Below are 22,228 nucleotides of genomic sequence, written 5' to 3' on the forward strand. Positions count from 1 at the left end.
ATCCCCCAGTAGCGCTGTGTTCTCTTCTATAAACTGAGTCGGGGATGGCCCCCTCTTTAAAAGAAGCAGAGGAGATAAAGGATGTCGCATTTAAGGCCGTTCAGCCTGAATCAGGTCTTCCTCTTTCATCCTGACCTCAGAGGTGTCGAGAGGTCTCCTGGAAAACACACCACACCGCTGTTAGAGTGGTCCTTTGCCAAACTTCTGTCCCTGCAAAAATTTAGCATGCCACACCCACCACGCCCCCCTTGACACTCAGAAGAGAAAACCTCTCTGGGTTCTCACGTACGGTTACAGCACCTCACTTTACAGCATTTAAGACTCTCAGCCAGATAAGGAACAACCAATAAAAAGAACTGATATGTTAAGGTTTTTAGTTGGAGGGATTATATTTAATATGGTGGAGCAACTACTACAGTCTTACTCTTGCTGTGATGGAACACCATGACCAAAGCAGATTGAGGAGGAAAGGGTTCATTTGGCTCACACTTCCGCATCACTGTTCTTCATAGAAGAAGTCAGGACCAGAACTCAAACAGGGCAGGAACCTGGAGACAGGAACTGATGCAGAGGCCATGGAGGGGTGCTGCTTACTGGCTTGCTCAGCCTGCTTTCTTATAAAACCCTAAGACCACCAGCCCACGGATGGCACCTAAGACCATTGGAAAACAGATATTTATATTATAATTAATAACACTAGCAAAAGTACAGTTATGAAATAGCAATGAAAATAATTTTCTGGTTGGGGGTCACCACAACATGAGAACTGTTTTAAAGGGTCACAGCATTAGAAAGGTTGAGAACCACTGGCCTAGAAGCTGGAGCTATTGCTCAGTGGGTCAGACATTTGCCTAGTATTCATGAAACCCCAAGTTCCATCCTCAGCATCACATAAAATGGGGAAGGTGCATACACCTAGAAACCCAGCATTCGAGAGTAGAGGCAGGAAGATCAGGAACCCAAAGCTGCCCTTGACTACGAAGTGAATCTGAGGCTAGCTGAGATACATGGGAATTTAAATGAAAGAATAAAATAGAAGAGAAAAGAAGCATAAATTTTCATGTTTCTTTCTTAAAATACAGGGCATAACTGTCTCAAGTGCTGAGTCACGGGCTGTCTGGCCCTACTAGATCATGCAAACCTTTAGACCCATCCTAGGTCGCCAATATGGATCCCGTCCTAAGGATTCAGCATTAGCTTTAATTTGGTTCCCAGGGAATAACACAACAGGAGTTCATCTCTATTCAAAGACTCAAACATGCAACCAATTATATTTGCAAATATAATTGCCTTTATTTTCCTCAACTCAAAGGAATTCCAGCCGTCTGAAGTCCTGCAATCTCCCATCGTGTTCCCCTCATTCTGCTGTCTCATGTCCCTCTAACTAGGTTATTGCTGAAGTTCTGCATTCCTATTCTAAGCAGGCTATTGGGGTGGAAGTAGATCCTAGGAAGCAGGTGTCCACCTCATTTGCCTGTTTCTGAAAGCAGGCCAATGATCTCTCATCCTCCCTACAGTAAGTGTTTCACTTTAGTTTCTCTTCGTGTGATAAACACCATGAGCAGAAGCAACGTGGGGAAGAAAGGGCAGGAACCTGGACCAGAAACCATGGAGAAATGCTGCTTACCATCATGCTGTCTGGATTGCTCGTATAGAGCCCAGGCCCACCTGCCTAGGGATGGCGCTGCCCACGCTGAACAGCTCCCCCTACCTGCACACACGTCAATCATCAGTCAAGTCAATCTCACGAACATGGCAACAGTCCAAACTAATCTGTGCAATTCCTCAATTGAGGTTCCCTCTTTCCAGGGACCTGGGATTGTATGAAGTTGATAATAAAACTAACCAGAACACCAAGTGATGTTATAATGGTCACCTTAGTACATGTGTCTCTCTGAGACCCTTTGCTAGTCAAGAGAGGTAGTCTAGGCCCTAGTGAGCTGTATACTCCATTATACTTGAAAGCCCCATTGCTTTCTGTGACAATGGACTGTCAACCATGCGTACTGGCTCCTTGGCATCACCCAAACCTGGCAAATGCAGCTTCCCAAGGTGTGTCACCCTGCTAGGTGACATGGGCCTCTCGTTTTGGCTTTGGTTTTCCCTCCCTGTGATTTTTAGGAGTGTGAAGCATCTCTATGTGTACCCTATCCACCCTCCCACTTCTGTGAATCTCCTGCTCATCTAGTTTGCCTGTTTTTATACTATTCTTCATCTTTTTTGTTATCAGTTTTTAAGAGTCCCTTATATATTCCGTATGTTACTTTAATGCCATCATCTTCAAAATTTAGTTTCAAAGGATTTCAAACCACATAAAAGTTGAATGCATATTATTGCATAATAGACTTGGCAGACATCTCTCCATATGTCCCACCATAGATAGATAAAAGACAGAGGTAACCCAGCCCTTAATTGGTTATAACCCTATGCACTGACTGGTCAATTATCTTGGCTTTGTTTTCTTGTCTGGGTAAAAACAAAATAGGAACATAAAATTTACCTTGCTCACCATCTTTAAATGTGCCACTCAATAGTGTTAAGTATATTCATATTGTTGCAAAAGTGTGTAAATACATGAGGTCAACACATTCGAAAGCAAGCTCTAGACTTGTGATTCGTGTAAATCTCGTTAGGACAAAGGCTTTCCCCGCACAGGTAACACTAATCTCTAGTTTGAGTTCACGGTCAGCAGCCTCAATTATCTCGCTATTTCCTGACCTTTTATCTCAATCTGTCACCGCCTTCCCTTCATCCTTGAAGACCTTCACGCGACAAAATCTTTCATGTTTTTGCCATCAAATGTGCCCATTTCTTTTTCTCCCTGAGGATAAAGGTTTTGAGGGCCCTCAACGGTTGGCCATTTCCAAATGGTGACAGTATTTTTCAACAATTTCACCTGTTCAGTTTTACAGTTTCACCTTTCGAACTTAGACCTGAAATCTAAATAGCTTCACCTTTGTGCAGGGTAAGAAGTGAGCCCTCAGCCTACTCTTTATAGTGGACACGCTTTTGCTAATGCCACGTGTTCTCCCAGGCTGCTTGTGGAGCTTTCTTAGACATCAGGTTCCCTGGGTATATTTGCCTAGCTCCTCCCTCCAGTGCTCCACCGGCCGTGAGACTAGTGACCTTCATGTTCATGGTTTTGCCTCTTGCCTGTGTATCTCCTGTCCCACACGTCAGCTTTGCTCTTTGGACTCTCTATTTTTCAGACTTGATAGCTTTGTTGGGCAGGGGTTAGGGGTGGGAAGGGAGAGCTTCTATAATTCTAGACAAAATTTAAGTGATGTTTTCTCAGTTCTTCAAACCCTGTATCCACAGCCAGCCTCCACAGTAACCTTGAGTCACAGTTGTCCAACCGCCTCTGCTCTTTCTGCCTGATAGATTCCTGGACACTGTCATACAGGAACATTCTGTTCTTGAGAATTACTGCCACAGCATATCACTAAAACTTGCCAAAGTTTGTTTTGAAAAGAAAAGTTCATGTTGAAAGTGTCTGTGAGTCCCAGTGTACAAGGTCACATACGTGAAGACCATTTCCAGCCTGCAATTCCAGCCCTTGGGTGGTGGAGGCAGAAGGATCAGGAGTGGTCTCTGGATGCAGCTTCTTCCTGTTTCCAAAACACAGACAACAGCTGGGCCTACAGTGGCAAAGGTTGTTGTCCGAGATGCTCAGGAGGCTGAGACAGCAGGATCATCAATTCGAGCCAGCTTAGGCAACTTAGTGAGGCTCTGTTTCAAAATAAAAAGTATAAGAAGGGCTTCTGGGTGTATGGACATATGATAACTGGAAGGCCAACACAGGTTGCATGAGACTACCCATCTCAAAACAACAACAACAACAAAGTGCCTCCATTAACATCCTCAAACACATTGACCTTCTTTAGGGTCCCAGTGTAGCACAAATAATAAAAAACCAGTGACAGATATTGGGGTTCAAGCCAAAACCCAGAAAAGCAAAGCAGCCAAGTCACTAGAGAAGTCTTACCTCCCAAGGCTGGGCAACCACAGCCTAAACTGACTAAGCCTCTCTCTCCTTTCACTTTATATTCCCTCTAATCTAGTGCTAGGATTAAAGGTGTGTGACTCCCTAGTACTGGAATTAAAGGTGAGGCACCACCACCTGGATTTGTTTCAGCATTGACCTCGCATAGCTGAGGGTGACCTTGAACTCACAGAGATCCCCCCGCCTCTGTATGGGATTAAACCCTGGGATTACAGGTGTCTGCCACCACTGCCTGACCTCTAGTGGCTTTTGCCCTTCTGAGATTCAGGCAAACTTTAATTACTAAAACATAAATAAAATATCACTATACTCTCCTGCAGAGGAAGCAGTACGAGAAAGCTTCCTTTTGGTTTTTGGGGGGACTGAACCCTCTACTTCCCTAGGATGATATTTGAGCACTGAAGAATATATGAAAAACCATAGCTTCCAGGCACTGGGAGGATCTACTGAGCCCTGAGTACCATCAAGACAGGAGGATGTCTCAGAGATACCTTCTTGCCTCATATGGCCTCTGTCAATGATCCGCCAAGCCTTCTCTGTTCTTTTCACACGCTCTGAGACCCCTACAGTCACTCTGTGATTACACAAGGTGACAGACACGTCACCAAACCTTTCTCTGACTCTTTCAACTTAAAGCTTTGCCAGGAAAAACAGGCACAGTTACTCCCAGACTTGACCCATGTGTCCTCAGCAGGGTCATTTCCTCCTTGGGGCTTGGGGACACAAAGGAAACAAGTGGAAGTTGCTGGAACCCAGGACCTTGAAGGAGAGCCTCACGGAATTGGACCCTGACATCTTAGAGAGGACATCAGCCTGCAGGTATGAGCCAGTTAAGGATTCTGGGAAAGTGGGGAGGAGAGGGTTACAGGGTAGAGTTATGGGGTGCTGGCAAGACTAGCCGCTGACAGACAGGAGCTCAGAAGGGAGGTCTCTCTGTGGCAGGGCTCTGGCCTCTTAGAAGGGTGTGCTGGTGCCAGGCCTCTCTGGGGTGTGGCGAGCCCATTGTGGGAACAAGGGAGATAAGGGCTAACGTGGCACAAGCCTTGCGTTTCCTTGTGTTTGCTGATGAGTAACTGACTTCTGTTGCAATTACTTCCACCCTACGGTGGAATTCTCTTCCCTGTCTACGTGCCTGTTGGCACGATTCTAGAGATAGCTGAGTGACTAACTTTGTTCTAGCCCGCGGCTGTGCTGGGCTGGGCCAGGTGTGGAAACCGGGCCGATCTGGGGCGGAGACAACCGTGTTGGAAGAGCCCTGTTCTGCAGTAAATGGACTGGACCACAGTGCAGCCCGGGGTTTTTCATATTGGTCCCCAGACTGAAGAGGGATACCTGGCTCAGGTGAGGAGCCCTGGGCGCATCATCTCACTGACCCACTGCAGAACTGCTCATAGTTTAAACCTGGAAGGACCTGCCTTGGTAAATTAACGACACTCAGTCCAGGGCAGGACTGTCTGTATTCACCTTCAGCATCTAAGCTGGCAGGGCTGGGGGCTTCAGTGCAGAGGCTCACAAAGGTCTGAGGAGACCCTTGGCATACACAGGTGTGAGGTGTTCCGTTGCCTGTCTCAGTCAGATAATGATGCTCCTGTCTGTTCTGGTCCTCACTTTGTAGCTTCTGTTTACCCTAGGTAAGTTAATACTGTTTGATTTACCCAAGTGATGTTTGTATCAGGGTTTTCCTTCATCCAAGCCCACTGCTAACATTTACATACACGCTATAGCTCTTGTGCAATTTTCTGTTGCCTGAAGATCTTATGCTTTAAAATGTAAAAATGGGTGGTGAAGGGGGGAGGGGGACTTCTCATTGTCCCTTTGCTGTCATTTCCTTTCTAGAAGGAATCAGCATGGAATGGCCTGGTTGCTTCTCCCAAAATAGAATATAGAGTCAAAGTTCTGGGCAGATAGATCAGAGGGTAACCATGCGCTTGCTGCAAAAACATCAGGACCCAAGTTCAAATCCCAGAATTCATGTGAAAAGCTGGGTGTGGCCTTGACTCCAGAGCTGAAGACTCCCAGAGAGGCAGGACCCTTGAGTTCACTGGCCAACCAGCTTCACTGAACTGGTGAGCTTCTGGGTCAGTGAGAGACCCTGCATCCAAACCTAAGGTAGAAATACAGAAGGACACCAGACATCCACCTCTGGCCTCCACATGTGCACACACAGACACACGCACCCCAACCCTCTCTCTGTCCCTCAACAAGAAGATAAAGGCAGAGTGAGGAAAAGTTATGTTACACACATGTGCTTTGGATTTTATGTTTATTTGGTTTTAAAATGTGACCTTGAAATATTACCTTGTACCATGGCCATACAGTGGTTGGTACACTGCATTGTATAATATTACATATGCCCAATTCACAGAATAAAGACAGGCAGCTACAGAGTGAATATCCATGAAGCCACTATGCAGGGCAGGAACTGTTAGGAACTATCAGGAATCTCCAGATAACCCAGGCGTGTCGGTAGCATCGTCTTCCCCACATGTCTATCCCTCCTGCCTACTGAGGCTTTGGACTCAACCCTCTAAGTTGCCCTTGGACTTCAAGAATCCCCGAATTACCTGGATAAGAACTCAGAGAGGCTTTCCCTCTCTTACCCTATCATTGCTGTCTGTTTTCCCTTCCTTGCAGAAATTCACAAGACTTACAAGGCCTTTCCCAGAGGATTTATATGCATCCGAGGAGAGGTTTCTGACCAGGCATCTTGGCTGCAAGTTGTCAAGAAAGCCTCAAGGATGATGTTTCAGAACCATCTTCCGTGCTGGGATAGGCTTTCCCACGATGCAGCTGCTTTTGACTCACCCATGTTCTTCTGGGTTAGCCCTCATCCTGTTCCTATAAGTAACCTCAGTAAACGTGTTGGCTCATAGATCTGGAAGTGGGTTGCAGCAGTTCTTTGGTCTGCTGTTGGTGCCCCATCTCAGGTGAATAGATGTTTGTCCATGTCTCTCTTAACCACACAACAGAACTGGCACCTGAACCAGGACAGACAGAACCAAAGATGAACTGAGAGGGGAGGCTACTTGATACCTGCAATGGGTTATAACCGAGGCTGCTCTCTCCAAGAGTGGAGCACCTGCGGGGGTAATCCTGACATGTTGGCCTGGTTGGGTTTTGGCTATCTTGACACAAGATGAAGTTATCTGGGAAGAAGAACCTCAACTGAGAAAACACCTCCATCAGATTCCCTATAGGCAAGTCTTTCTGGCATTTTCTTGATTAATGATTGATGTGGGAGGATTCAACCCAGTATGGATGATGCTACCCCTGAACTGGTGAGCAATCCATGAGGGGGAAGCCAGAAGGCAGCATTCCTCCGTGGTCTCCTTTGGAATTCCTGCCTTGAGTTCATGCCCTTACTTGGTGATGAACTGTGACCTGAAAGTATACACAGAAATAAACCCTTTCCCGCCAAAGTTGCTTCTGGTCCTGGTGTTTCAATCATAACAGCAGAAAGAAAACAGAAGGTTACTACTTCCTGCATGTGGTCTGTGATGGAGAGCCTCCTAACTGTGGTGATGGATGGAGAACCTCCTAACCATGGTGATGGGTGGGAGAGCCTCCTCACTGTGACAATGGGGTGGAGAGCCTCCTAACCATGGTGATGGGATGGAGAGCCTCCTCACTGTGGTGATGGATGGAGAGCCTCCTAACCATGGTGATGGGTGGGAGAGCCTCCTCACTGTGGCGATGGGATGGAGAGCCTCCTCACTGTGGTCCACCTCACAAGTATGGGTGTACCCTGAAGTGGCTGATAGACGTAGACTATATCACCATCCCTGATAGTAAGTACGTGGAGCTACATCATGAGGCTGGCAGCTGTTGCCCAACCTTTGCCGTGGGCATGAAGCAGCGGCTGAGTTGACTGCCCAGAAAAAGCTTCCCTGTGTTGGGGAGGGTGTCCAATGGGGAAGTGCATACAATTACTTCTTCTTCATTAGCCTCTGACTTGGCAGAGAGGATGGAAGATGGCAGATGAGTTGGAGGGGCTGGCTTGCAGCTTTACTGATGACCGGTTGCAAGGGAGAAGGCAGATCAGAAGATAGAACTGTACCACAAAATCCTGGGATCCCGAAACTTGAATCCCCTGGAAGGAATGAGACAGTGAAGAATGAGGGAGCAAGACAGAAGGGGTCCTTAGATACAGCCTTTGACACTGAGGAAGGGAAAAATCCATGATTCCACACACAGTCGGGGCCTGAATGATGGCCCAGTCCAGGAAACGATAATGATCAGAGCTCATTATGCATCTAAACTGCTTGAGTTAGGAAAACTTTCAGATAAACAGCCACAGAGCTGCTCACAGCCTGGCTCAGGAGGCCATGTGGCATGGTGTGGATGGGATTAGCCTGAGTGCAGGGAGCAGAGAAACTGAGTCCATCCCTCTTAGAGACAAAGGTGACATGAACCAAGACAGCACGAGAACAGCCAGTCCCTGACATGGACAAGAGCTTCGGGAGAGAAGGGTTTATTATTGGCTTGCAGTTTAAAATATACAGTGAGTCTTGGTAAGGGAAAGTGTGGTGTGGGCGGCGGCCTGAGGCAGCTGATCCCCCCTGCACACAGGAAGCAGAGAGCAGACAGGAAGTGGTGCCAAGATAAAAAGGTTCAAGGCCCATTGCTGGTCACCCACTTTCTCCAGGGGGCTCCACTTCCTAAAGGTTCCACATCCTTTCAAAATCTGTGCCAACAGCTGGGGACCAAGGATTTCGATACATGAGCTTATGAGAGACATTTCAACACCTCTGTACCCAACATTTTTTTTGTTTGTTTTTTTTTTTTGATGAGGCAATTGATACATCTGATAGGATTGTTGCATACTGTGCTGGGCCTTGCTAATGTTTCTGTTTTAGTTTTTTCTTAGACTCTATTGCTAAAGACACTGCACACATTGGCTTTAGGACATGGAGTAATTAGCTTGGGACTCTGCTGGAAGCTTCCTCCTGTATGGTTGACATGCATGGAGATAGACAGAAGTATGCATACTGTTAGGGCAGAGCTGCTACTGATAGTCCTGCTCCATCATGGACTCTTGCATGCTACAGTACCAATGCGACAGGTACGACGTGTCCTCTGGTGACATAGTGGTGTGACTGGTATGGGTAGAACCAGCTACTCTCTGATGGTATCTATCTAAGGCCCATTCCATGGACAGTAACTCATTTCTAGCACTCAGCTAGGAGAGAAGCCTATGACTTTGAGGTCATAGGCCCCAGCGGAGAAGCAATATAAGTATCTTGCTAAATGGGTGGGTGTGATTTGCCTGTCACATTGCCTTCTAAACATTTTCACTGTAATCTATAGTAAGAGTAATCTATAGATTTCTGTTGCTGTTGGTATTGTCTGTCATGGAGGAAAACTTCTTTGTTGTTGTGGGGGTGGCTGCTGAGATGCATAAATGGTCAAGCCTATGCTGTGGCATAGGACACAATGTTTTGACATAGGTGGTGGAAAATAATCAGACATATGCTGTATTCATATGCCAAGGCTCAGGAACATCATAGAAATGGGGAGGAATTCAAGAGCCAGAGGAAGGTATGCAGTGTTTTATAACAATTTCCTGTCAATTAGAATATTCTCATCTGGAGGAAAGAGGAAGACTTTTAATGCTCACAAAGGAGACACAACTGAAAGGGCCCAGAAGGTTCCTGAAGCAAACAAGATGTACAAGCTAAGGCCCCAAGGCCACATAAGTAGTAATAATGGTGGGGAGAAGAGACTTTGGCTGGATACAGCTTTCATGAGTCATCATTTATGCGAGGGTCAGCTTTCCAGGGATACAGCTCACCCAGACTCTGGTAAATCATCCCTTTCTGTACTTCTCTGAGTAGTAAGAGAAACTCATTGGCCTACTCTGGTAGACTTAGATAGGATAGTTTCCTTGGTCTGCCATTGGTGCCCTATCTGAAACTGATGAACATGTCTCCCCAGAAAATGTCCTACAACACAGACGTTGTAGACCAGTTCCCAGGGTTGGGGAACTGGTCCTTGTCCTCCTGTGTTTTACACCCAGTTCTTCCTTCTAATACACTCCACACTGAACCAACAGTGACTGGAGCTCACAAGTCACTTGTGGTACCTATATAGAGTCACATCCTTCTACTGACTTCCTGCCTCCCACATGGTGGTTTGGATTAAAGAAAAAATTACCCCAATAGTTGGAGGCATTTGAATGCCTGGTTGGTGGTACTGTTTGGATAGGTTTAGGAGGTATGGGCTTGTTGGAGGAAGGGTGTCACTTAGAGGCAGGTTCTCTCTGCTTGTGCTTATGGGAGACCTCAGCTTCTGCTAGAGACACCATGCTTGTCACCTGCTGACTCCATTCCATTGTAATGGACTCTAACCTTATGGAACCATAAGACCAAATAAAATCTTTCTTCTGTAAGTTGCCTTGGTCATGGAGTTTCATCACAGCAACAGCGAAGTAACTAATACACTTTGCATGTACCGCTCCACAGTCCTATACAGCAGCTTCAGCATCTGGGTGCCAGACCTCCCAGGAGGCTCTGAAGGGTCCACTCCATCCTTGCTCTCCACAGTCCTATAGAGCAGCTGCAGTGCCTGGGTAGCCAACTCCCAGGAGGCTCTGAAGGGTCCACTCCATCCTTGCTCTCCACAGTCCTATACAGCAGCTGCAGTGCCTGGGTAGCCAACTCCCAGGAGGCTCTGAAGGGTCCACTCCATCCTAACAGTCTTGCAGATGTTCATCCAAAGCTTTTCTTTATATTTTGAAACCCTTTTCCAGCTGTCCCCATGACTGCAGGTCTCATTTCTCTACTTCTTCCTTCATCCACCAGGCCACCAGGCTCTACTTCCCACAGTTGCTACTCTCTTCCTTTTCTCTACAGTGTTGTTATCAACTAGACACACATCCGTAAACACAGCAGTTTAGTTGTGTCTACTGTCTTTGAACCAAATAAAATTGGTTTGTTTTATTTTATGTCTAGCTTTGTTTACTCAACATTATGTTTGCAAGCTTCATCCACATTGTTACGAGAAGCTGTGGCTTACTCATTTTCTCCGCTGAGAATATCTTTGTATGACCAGCTTACACTTAATTTTTTGCATTCTGTTGTTGATGAACATTTGGGCTTGTCCATTGGGACTATTTGAATAATGCTGCTGTAAGCATTCTTGCATCTGTCTCTTGGTGCACCTGCATACTTCTGTCGAATGCGTGGATGAGGAGAACTGCTGAGTCATGGAATGTCTTGCAGTTTAGGAGACAAAAATCAGAAGTGGTGGTTTTATCATTTTTACATTTCCATCTTTAGAGCTGGTGTTATCAGTCTTGACATTTCAGGCATTCTGATGGATGCATAGGGAACACTCAGTTGTATTTAAATTTGCTTTCCCCTGGCAATGAGTTTGAACACATGTGCAATTATTTATTAGTCTTCTTTTAAGTGTATAGTCTGCTCATTTTTTTCCATTAGGTGCTTGTTTGGTTTATTTTTCCTCACTGATTTGAAGATGTCATTACATATTTTAATACTACTGAACATATTTTGAATCTAAGAAGCCACTTTCCTATGAAGTGTTGAGTTCAAAGGCTATGCTATCTCTACTGAATTCTCTTGGTCGACTTGACAAAAACCCAATCACTCATCTTTGTGCAGGTTCATTTCTGAATTCTCTTCCGTTTTCATCCACCCACTGCACTATCCCCTTCACTGGAACTCTGCAGTGACCCTTGAAGTCAGATAGTCTAAGACCTTGTTCTGGTTGGTTTCTGTCAACTTAATACAAACCTATCAGGGTAGAGAGATCCTGATTGAGAACCCCCCCATAAGATTGATTAGGTTGTAGGCAAGTCTGTGGAGCATCTTATTGGTTAATATTTGATGTGGGAAGGCCCAGCCCATTCTGGATGGCACCACCCCTGGGCAGGTAGTCCTGGGTAGTATAAAAGCAGGCTAGGCAAGCCATGAGGAGCAAGCCAGTAAGCAGCACTCCTCCACACCCTCTGTTTCAGTTTCTGCCTCCAGGTTCCTGCTCTGAGTTCCTGTTCTGAGTTCCCTTAGTGATAGAGTATAACCTGAGAACTGTGAGCTGGAATAAACCAGTTCTTCCCTGAGTTGCTTTTGGCCTTGATGTTTTATCACTGCAATAGAACTCTACTTTTTCCCTTTTTCTTTTTTTTTCCTCAAAATTATATTTGTTCTTTCTGATTTTTTTAACAAGTCAACTTAAAATTTCTAGTTGTTAGAAGTCTGCTGGGGTTTTTGTTGATTCATAGATCCATCAACCCCATTTGGAAAGAACTGACATGTGACAATATTGAGTTTATGATATGTAAACATGATCCATGATGTGGGATGCCCCTCTGTATGCTGTGAATATGTTTTATTACCATTGGTTAATAAAGAACAAATAGGCTTTGGCCTATGGCAGGGCAGAATATATCAAGACAGGAAATCCAAGTAGAGATAGAGGAAAGAAGGTGGAATCAGAGACACCATGTAGCTGCCCAAGAAGCAAGAGGTAACAAACCACAAGCCTCTTGGTAAAAAATAAAATAATAGAAATGTGTTAATTTAAGATGTATGAGCTAGACAGAAACACACCTGAGCCATCAGCCAAACAGTGTTGTAATTAATATAATTTCTGTGTGATTATTCGGGTCTGGGTGGCTGGGAAACAAAGCTCAGTCTCCAGTTACATAATGGTGCCCAGTGATCAGTAATGTACATTCACATAAAGCCTAACCTTTACTTTCTGTCAACAATGTTCTGTGTATGTCTTTTACTACATTTAGTCTAAGTTTCCAAGTTTTCCAACATTGTATATAATGAATCTTTTAATTTCATTTTCCAATTATTTGATTCTAATATGTAAATTTACAATCAATCTATATATTATATTTATATCTGCAGTTTTGCTAAATTCATCATTTTGTTTTATAAGGCAGTGTCTCATAAAGCCCAGGATGGTCTTGAACTGGTGATGTAGCAGAAGCTGGACTTGAACTCTTGAACATCCCACCTCAGCCTCCTGAGTGCTGACATGCACCATCACACCTAACTGGTAAATTCAGTTTTTAATTCTAGTAGGTTTGCTGAAGATTCTCTGAAATGTTCTGCGTAAATGATCACATCACTCACAAAGGACAGAGTACTTCTTTTAAAAATCTATAATTAGTTTTTTTTCTTACCTTATTGCAATATCTAGGATCTCTAGTTTGAAGTGGAACGGTAACTGACCTGAATGGGTTCCTACAAATGGCCTACTGCAGTGAGGGAAGGTTCTTTTTCTAGTTTACAAAAACTCCATCATTCGCTAATTTCAAGCTTTTTTCTAGTGCTGTGTACCTACTGAAATTAGATATCGCACTCTTATTTTGTTAATATGACAAATTACATTGCTTGAGTCTCAAATATTATATTAATTCTGCATAAACCCTATGTGGTCAGGGTATTTTCTCCTTTTACTGTATTATTGGGTTTACTTTGTCAAAATTGCTTTAGAGATTTTTTTTATCTACGTCCAGGAAGAATATTGGTGTTTGTTTGTTTGACCAATTGTTTTGTTTTGACAGTGTCTTGCTTTGCAGCCTAGGCCAGCTTCCAGTTTATTACCCAACCCGGGCTGAACCTCTTGATCCCTGAGATTATAGATGAATGTTAAAGCTCTCATTTGGTCTATTTTGTTTATGAAGTGCTTTCTTTCTTGTTGATTTTTTGCATTAGAGCTATGCTAGTTTCTTTTTAACTTTTATTGGTTTTTCGTGGGTTTCACATTACACATTCTGATCTCACTTCTCTCCCTATCTCCTAGTATTTGCCCTCTGCCCTTGTAACCTCCTCCCCATAAAAAGAACCATAAGAAAATCAAAAACAAAACAAAATAAAGAAACAAAACAAAAAGAATGAGAAGGAGGAGGAAGATCTTATTGTGGAAGCTGTATTGTGACTGGTTGAATCACACAATTTACCTCATTCATCTTTACTTACAAGTGTTCATTACTATGAGTCAGTGGTCTACCTCCAGGCCTCTGGTGTCTCCTAGGCTACCGATAACGAGCTCTCACTGGGGCTCCTCTTGGACAGCCTCTTGTTGTCCTCTGTCACAGAGATCCTGTTGTTTGTATCTGTAGGTTTGTCCCCTTCACATGGGCTAGCATTTTATAGATTTTGCTGTTGGCTGGGCCAACTCATAGCACTTGTTCTGGGCCCACATGGCAGCTAGGTTGGTCAGCCCGCTAGCTTTCCTTCATCATCACCACCAGGACGAGCTCTCCAGCACTGCCTCAGTTAGTTCACCCAATGCAGCCCACAGCATGGAGCAGGGCCAGTTCAGCTCTGGGGCCCTCAGATCAGGGTCCCCTCACTCTTACAGCCAGGGCCAGCTCTAATGTTTGAGAAGGAGGTCTCTACCCAAGTTGGGGGCTGGGACCCAGCAATGAGGGGTAGAGGGATTGGTAATAGTGTTGGGTGGGAGGACACGGAGCGAGTTGGGGAGGTTTGCAGGTGGGCAGCATACCTGGAGTTGGGGCAGTAGGGTTGGCCTCTGTTCGAGCAATTCTCTAATTATTATATAAAGTTCCCAGCTTCTACATTTTCTAAAGGATTTTGTGTAAGATTGGTGCAATGGTTACTCTTCATTGACAACTTGTGAGAATTCATACACTCCTAGGAGCTACACTACTGGACTCGCCCTGATGGATGCTTCCAGAAAAGAGCACTGGGCAGTGAGGGCCCATCCTAAACATGAGTTGCAGCATCAGTGGGCTTGAGTCCAGGACTATACAGAGGGGACAGGAGAAAGTGAACTGAGCACTGACTGTCACCACTCTCTGCTTCCTGACTGTAGACACAGTCACCAGATGCCCTCCCTGCCATGACCACTATGTCACCAGAACCACGAGCCAGAATACACCGTCCCCTTTAGGTTGCTTTTGCATTTGGTCCCAATAAGAAGAAGAGTAACAAATACCATGGGAGTCACTTTTTCATCCTTGGGATTTTTTTAGTAGACTTTGCCCCATAAAGCTATTTGATCTTGGAGTTTCCTCTGTGAAAATTTTCTTTGAATATAACAAATGAGGGTCTGGGGAGATGGCTCAGTTGGTAAAGCGTTTGCTGTACAAGGTGAGGATTTGAGTCTAGAGCCCGAGGATTCATATAAAAGCCAGGCATGAGCTCTAGCAGTAGGGATGGGGCAGGGCAGAGCTAGGCAGATTCCTGAGATCAGTCAGTCTAGACAGTTAGTTCCACTGCGGAAGAGACCATATCTTAAAAAGTGGCAGGTGGGCTGGCTAATCTTGATTGTCAACTTGACGCACCTAGGAAGTAGGGCCCTCAGCTGAAGAACTGCCTCCATCAGATTGGCCCATGAGTGCGCCTGTGGGGCGTTTTCTTAATTGCTAATTGATGTTTGGGGTCCCAGACCACTGCCCATGGTGCCATCTCTGGGAGGGAGGACCTAGGCTGTCTAAGAAAGCAAGCTGAGCAAGCCAATAAGCAGCATTCCTCCATGGTCTCCGCTCCAGTTCCTGCCTCCAGGTTCCTGCCTCGAATCCTTTCTCTGACCTCCCATGAATGGTGGACTGTAACTTGTAAGTTGAAATAACTGCTTTCTCTTATGTTGCTCTTGGTCACTGTTTTATCAAGCAGCAGAAAGCAAACTAGGACTGAAGACTAGAGGAAGGCACACTAACCTCTACCTCTGGCCTGCATAAGCACACCCTTTCATGTACTCACACACACATGCAGACACACACATACATGTAAACACACATGTATATACACACAAAAAACCACAAAAGAACAAATGAAATTCATTTAATAGATGGGTTGTTCTGAGTTTCTGCTTCATTGTTGCCAGCTTGAATGTTCGATTGTTTCAATGACTGTGAGTTTGTTGCCATGAAGTTATTAATTATATCCCATTTCTCCTATCATCTTAAGGCCTGGAGTATCTACAGCAGTAGCCTTCATTTATTTCTGCTCCTGGTCATCTGCCTGCTCAGTCTCGCTAGGTAGGGGTTTATCAATTTTGTCCATCCTTTCAAGGATGGCCTTATGAGTTCATCTTTATTATCACATCTCTTCCATGTGGATTTCCACTTTCATCTTTATGTTGTTATACATAGTCTAGATGTGCTTTGCTCTTTCTCTTTGTGCTATTTTTAGACTTTAAAGGTGACTTTGGAGCTCTTGTCATTTCTAGTAGACACATTTAAAGTCTCTGTCTCTAAACACCACTTTAGTCAAGTCTCTCACATTAGATGGAGTCCCAGCTTGCAGTCCCAAATAGTTTCTTGATTTTCTTGGAATTTCTTCTTTGATGTGTAGGTTACATAGAACTGTGTAAACCTGTGTAAATGTTGGTTTTAGATGTTTTATTTTTTATTTAATTAATTTTTTGGTCAGTGAACACATCTTAAAAGGTCCCAATTCTGAATTCACATATCTCACTTATTTTTCCTATTGGTGTAATCACCTCAAATAAAGCACTTTAAGGGACAAACAGATTGCTTTGGATCAGTTTGAAGTGCAGCCCATCCTGAAGGGAAGTCCTGCTGACAGGCGTGAGGCTGCTGGCCACATGGCAGAAGCAGTCAGGAGACAGAGAGGGAAGAAAGCACACTGGCACTCAGTTCCCTTTCTTCTTGTTCTTGAACCAGGACCCCACTCATGAAATGGTACCACTCACATTTCAGGTGTGTCTTCCTGTCTCAATTAACCTGATCAAGACAGGCATGCCCAGCGGCTAACCCAATCTAACCAATCCCTCCTGGGCATGCTCAGACCCTCCTTTCCTAGGTGATTCTGCAGGTTATCAGTTGGCAATCAATATGAACCATCACATTCCCTGTCTGGACTTCTGTACCACGTCCCATCAGCCCACTGTGATCTTCAATCTGACTTTTAATACATATTTTGTCTGGTTTTTCTTATTGTTTTAAGGAGGAGAGTTAATGCAAATCACCTAGTCCCACATTGCATCTGCTCTTATACTCAGGTAGCTTCAGCAAAGTCAGTTCTTTAACATAAAAGCTGTGCCTCAGGTGGCCTTGGCGATCTTTGCCAAAGTCAGTGAACTGACTCTGCTCTTGAGATATGATGAGCCTGTTTGGACCCCAAGTTTTGTTTCTTTTCTTTTCTTTTTCTCCCTCTTCTAACAAAATTCAGAATTAACTTTTTTTAAATGAGAATTTCCAAGAAGTGCTCCAAAATGGGGTCTTTCCTCCCAGCTGGTCTTCATTTTCTGTTTTATTTACAAGGATGTCTGGCTGAAGCAAAGCTGATTTCATTTCTTCCTCACTTTCTTATATTATATGATCCCCGTTCTATCAACCTAAGCATATCATTTGGAACTATATTCCTCTTCAACAATTAAAAGTATTTCTAGAAAATTTTATATACTTTACCTAGACAGTCCTATAGCGTTCTTAAACCTTGATGTCATTAGTCCTTCCCTGGGGGACACCATTCTTTGTAACACTTCCAGTCTCACTCAGATTGGAGAGTTAGAAGAAAGAAACAGGTCAAATGCCATTCTGCTCTCCCCAGAACATGCGGCCTTGAGGAAACACCCATTCGGCTCCTCCAAGAGTGTCGGCTTCAAGCCAACGGTTCTAGGTCTATGTTATGTAGTTGTTGATTGTACTCGTTGGCTCTTTGGGGGCCTACCACCCAGCTCCCAAATTAATCACACGGAGAGTTATTCTTTCTTATGAATGTCCAGCCTTAGCTTGGCTTGTTTCTTGTCAGCTTTTCTCAAATTATCCCATTTGCCTTTTGCCTCTGGGCTCTTATCTTTCTCTGTTCTATATACCTTTCTTTCCTTCTTACTCCGTGGCTTGCTGTGTAGCTAGGTGGCCCCTGATGTCCTTCTCTCCTCCTTTTCTCACTTCTCCATCTTCTCTTCCCAGATCTCTCCTCCTATTTATTCTCTCTGCCTGCCAACCCCGCCTATCCTTTCTCCTGCCTTGCTATTGGCCATTCAGCTCTTTATTATACCAATCTGGTGTTAGACAGGCAAAGTAACACAACTTCACAGTTAAACAAATGCCACATAAAAGAACACAACACATCTTTGCATCATTAAACAAATATTCCACCGCATAAACAAATGTAACCCATCTTCAACTAATATTCCACAACGGTGCTATCCACGAACATCTGAGATTCGCGAGGAGAAAGCCCAAACATCATAAGCAGTGTTGATAAGTAGCTATCTTCGTTGTGTGTGACAGACTTTTTTACTTATCACTATATTCAGAACTTGAGTGAAGTCGAAGAGCGCTACTTACTGTACTCCTCGAGTCAAACAGTTTGGCCACCTTCTTCCCGAAGTGAACCATCCACCCGTTGTCATGAAGGAAAATAGTCACCTGCTCTCAAGCATGCCGTAAAAAGATCCCGGATCTACTGAAAAGGGTCTTCAGTTCAGAGGCACATAAACACATTAGCCATTAACCTTTCACTGGATAAAAATCTCTAACTCGTCCACTTCATGAATCAGCTCATCTTTTCATTTTATTTTATTTTATATTTTATTTAGTGTCCACCGATTACCTAGACCAGCAATAACATCACACAATTCTGGAATTCACAAATGAAACAGGAGCCTTCATTATGATAAGAAAAGCCCCAAACAGGAAATGGTAAAAGGATCAAAACTGGGGCAAGATGATAGACATCTATAGTGAAAAACCAAACAGAGTCTCCGGTTTCCAGAGTGAAGTGACAGGACAGAGGACAGCTTAACCTTCCACTCTGTAACTTACACAGATAGGCCTGGTCTCATGGCGGTCCTGTCCCCTACCCTGTAAAAACAGGGCCAAGTGAAGCCCACCTCGAAGGGGTTGGTGAATGAGGAATATGAGGAATACACTGGAAGGCCTGTGGCATAGTGAATATTCAATGATGATATTTCTTTCTGTTTCAAAAAAAAAAAAAAACCTCATAACCCCTGACCCAAATTCCTTGCTTACTAAAGGAAGCCCTAGGGAAGTATACTAGGCTTTCTTGGATGGCCAGCCCCCAAATCATGACACGGAGACTAATTGTTAGTTATGAATGCTCGGCCTTAGTTTATGCTTGTCCCGCTAGCTCTTATAACTTACATGAACCTGTTTCTCTTCATAGATGTTTTGCCTCAGGCTTTTTACCTTCCTTGCATTCTGTATGTCCTACTCTCTTGCTTCCTCCACGTCTGGCTGGCTGATGGCTGCCTGGCTGGCATCTCCCTTGTGTTCTCTCTCTCTCTTTCCTAGACTCCTCCTACTTACTCTGTCTGGCCACCAGTCCCACCTATCCCTCCTCTGCGTAGCTATTGGCAGTTCAGCTTTTCATTAGGCCAGTCAGATGCCTTAGGCAGGCAAGGTCAAACAAATGCAACGCATCTCCACGTAGTTAAGCAAATGCAGCATAAACAGATGCAACACAGCTTTACATAGTTAAAGTAATCTTGCACAACAGGGAACTCTCTTGGTGATCCTGGAAACCAAAGAAACAGGGGTATTAGCAAACAACACAAGCCAAAGAAAAGCATGAGCTTGGAGAAGGAGCAATTCGGTAACCTGTGCACTGTGAGATCTTTGCCAAAGTGCTCTGTGCTTTGATCCCAGCCTTACAATCCTGTCGTGAAACTGAGGGGCCAGATATTACTGAGCCTATCTGAAATGCAAGGGAACTAAGCTAGGCTCAGATGTGTTATAGCATGCAGCAGTCGTGCCCACTCTCCCCAGTGTGCCCTAGACATGATCCAGCCACTCTAAAAGAATGGCCATTGTGGTCCACCCCCAACACACACATACAAAGGGGCTTAACAGCATATAGGCCTCCATTTACTCTCTTTTAGTTCCCACAACAAAAATTTCTGACCATTTCACAGATGAGAAGCCTCCGAGAGGCCAAGAGCCAAATAGCACATAGCTAACAAGGACTGAACTCAAGTATCTGACAATCCAAGGGCTTCTGTTCCTATGGATGTACAGTTTCTGTGTGATTATTTAGGTTCTGGGACAAACAAGCAGCCTCCTCCTACACATGGGTCATGATCACAGTGCAGCAAATGAGAGCAAGAGAGTGGTGGACCGTTGTCCAGGGAGCATATTCTCCATCCCCAGGGGAGCATCATCTATGAGTGGCTCTGGCCTTGTGGTCATAGCGACTGGCACATCCAGTACTCTGCCCAGGTCATTTAGCATAATCCTCAGCAATGTGGTGATTTATTGATGACTCTGAGTCCCCACTGGGCCGGCATGAGAATAATCAGATGAATAATGAGCCTGTGAAGATGGATGCACTCGGAGCCAGCTCCCACAGAAGGGAATTATGCGCTGGGATGCTGCCTGGAGCAGCGGCAGGCGATGGATGTTTCTGGGGAAGGGTGGGCTCCATTTGCTCTTTTGGCTGCAAGTTGCTTCTCTCAACACAGGGAGCTTAAGAGATAACAGCACTGGCACCTCCCTGTTCCAAGAGAGGAGTCGGAAAGAATGTCAATGGTCCCAGCGACAACAGAACAGAACCCGCCCCCCAGCCCCGTTCAGTGGGTGTGGAAAGAGCTGCACAGAAGGAAGGCATCCCTGAGGTTTGGTAGTATGTGTGCAGCCACCCTCCGAGATCATGAGCCATTGGACCCTTCATTGTGCAGCTATACTGTGTTAGTTATCGCTGAATCCAAAATGCTCCAAAGATGAGTGTCAAGCAGTCATCCTGTATTACTTACAACTCTATGGGTCATAATTCACAAGGCTGGGGAGATGACTCAGTCCATAAAGAACTTGCTGAAGGGGCAAGAGGACCCAAGTCTGGACCCAAGGACTTCCAGACATAGTGGCACATGTCTGTAATCTCGAGCACCCTGGGGTGCACAAGGGGGTGGGGAGAGACAGGTTCTTAGAACTTGCTGGTTGGCCAGACGAGCTGGTGACATAAGGGGTCCTTTCTCAAAAATATAAGGTGGGAGGCAACTGAGGGAGACGCCCAAGGTCAAACTGTAGCATCCACACACAAACAAATAAATAGATAACTATTAGGACGGCTCACTGGGAATAGCTGAGCAGACCTCAGATGGTGCTGGCTATTGGCTGGGTGCCTCAGTTCCCCAACACAGCTTCTCTCCAGAGAGACAGCTAGAGGAGTTTGTTTGTATCCCGGAGGGAGGGTGTTCAGGCACCATGAGCTGAAACACACTAAGACTAGGACTCAGAAGCCAGGACGAAACGCTGCTTTGCTCAAAGCAAGTCAAGAAGCCCGACTGGTTTATAGAGGTTCAGATACACCCGCCAGTTGTGGCTGGGAAGGGCTGCGGTCACAGCAAAGAGGAGGGAACAGGGATGGGCATCACTGAAGCTGACCCTGTGCTAGAATTTAGTGGGCAGGAGGCCTGTGGGAGAATGCTGTTGAGAAGCCACCTGAGGAGCAAGCACAGGGGACAGGAGACAGGAATGAGCAGAGGATGAGGAAGAGATGCAATGGGGTCCAAAGATAGTAGCCCCATGAGCACAGGCATTCAAGAGGCCCTCCAGAGCTGGCCCTGAATATAACCAGCTCAGAATACATATGCAGACCAGGCCAGGGTCCACTACATTCCTCTGCTATCTACTGTAAACACCTGAGACCACACAGCGAGTCTAAGCAGGACAGCCTGGAAGCTTCCCACGGCCATCCAGAGTTGGGAACCGGTAATCATTTCCTTTCCTTTTGCTAGGGGGACACTGAGGGGTCTCCCTGGGTTCCCCGGCTGGTTAAGCTTTGGTTGCTCTCAGCAGTGGCCTGCAGGATAACACACACTGCGTGCGAGCTTCTCTTCTTTCTTGACTCACTTCACTCACCATTGTTTTCTAAGATCAAGAGCAGTTCTCCTCACACCTTCTTTTGCATGTGTGTGTACATGTTCATATCCATGAAAGGGCGTGTGTGGTGTGTGTGCGCATGTACACACTTGTGTGTGAAAGACAGAGAGAGAGCAAGAGAGAGGGGGCCAGAGGTATCATTCATCAGAACCCATACTCCTTTTGGTTTCTCCAGGATCTCTCATTGGCCTGGAGTTTACCCGGGAACTGAGGCTGATTGGACAGTGAGCCCCCAGAGGTCCCTTATCTCCACTTTAGGGATTACTGGCATCAATATCATCTTTGGCTTACGTAGGCTCTGGGACCAAACTCAGGTCCCCATGCTTGCACACAAGCACTGTGTTGATTGAGTCATCTCTCCACCCCAGCCCTTCTTGTGCTCAGTCTTCTCTTGGGATCTATATTCTGGT

At 45.2% G+C, this 22,228-nt stretch overlaps 1 long non-coding RNA gene across 1 annotated transcript; it reads left to right on the forward strand.

Moving 5' to 3' along the window:
• The first annotated feature begins 4,809 nt into the window (after nucleotides 1-4,809).
• LOC142847027 (uncharacterized) lies at nucleotides 4,810-5,579 on the forward strand. Its single transcript, XR_012910116.1, has 3 exons — nucleotides 4,810-4,822; nucleotides 5,183-5,344; nucleotides 5,548-5,579. It is a non-coding gene; the product is annotated as an uncharacterized LOC142847027 (long non-coding RNA).
• Nucleotides 5,580-22,228: the final 16,649 nt, after the last annotated feature.

The sequence above is a fragment of the Microtus pennsylvanicus genome, chromosome 3 (assembly GCF_037038515.1).
Source record: "Microtus pennsylvanicus isolate mMicPen1 chromosome 3, mMicPen1.hap1, whole genome shotgun sequence".
NCBI lineage: Eukaryota > Metazoa > Chordata > Mammalia > Rodentia > Cricetidae > Microtus > Microtus pennsylvanicus.